The sequence below is a fragment of the Geospiza fortis genome, unplaced genomic scaffold, assembly GCF_000277835.1.
Source record: "Geospiza fortis unplaced genomic scaffold, GeoFor_1.0 scaffold249, whole genome shotgun sequence".
Classification (NCBI taxonomy): Eukaryota; Metazoa; Chordata; class Aves; order Passeriformes; family Thraupidae; genus Geospiza; species Geospiza fortis.
In genome coordinates this window covers 271,150-271,817 of record NW_005054607.1, presented here as the reverse complement: position 1 = coordinate 271,817, position 668 = coordinate 271,150, and positions in this window count along the sequence as shown.

The window sequence follows — 668 nt, the reverse complement described above, 5'->3', positions numbered from 1 at the left end:
TAAATCAATATCAAGCAAAGACATTGCTTCCTGTATTATGATTTTAACCTGTTCTGTGCAAGATTCTATTTAAAAACTAAAAAGAGCCTTACTGGTCACAAATAATTGGAAAAAGTGCATGAAGTGTACTGATCTTCTAAGAATGAGAACAGATGATCTTGCAAATCTTTCTGATCTGAGCTGGCAGCCTCATGCAAGTTGCATGATTTTTACCTAGCTTTAAATTACATTATAAACATCAAAACCAAATCATGCTGACATGAAATCTAGCTCTACCCGGTTCTGAGGAACTTTTATCTACAGCAAAACTTGTAAAAACTTTCTTGAAACTTCCTGTTTCATTGCTTTTATTGTAGACTGAACTTGTGTGTATGTGTATATATAGAAGCTAAATTGTAAGTATGTGACATCTAGTTAGTTTTTAACATTGTTGAATGAGAATTGTATTCCTCTGTGTGTGTGATGCAGTTTTGTTCTTTGTGCAGTTCTTCACTCTCAAAGTGCAGATGTCTCTGTGCAGTTGTCTGTCACAGAAAAAGATCTTGTTTCTTAACATTTATGCATTGATTTGAAATAATAATTTTTTGTGGTTCATAATTCAAGTGAACAAATGTGTGTCTATCAACAGATTCGTCATAAAATTTTTTTCTTTATTTTTGCTGTAGGGA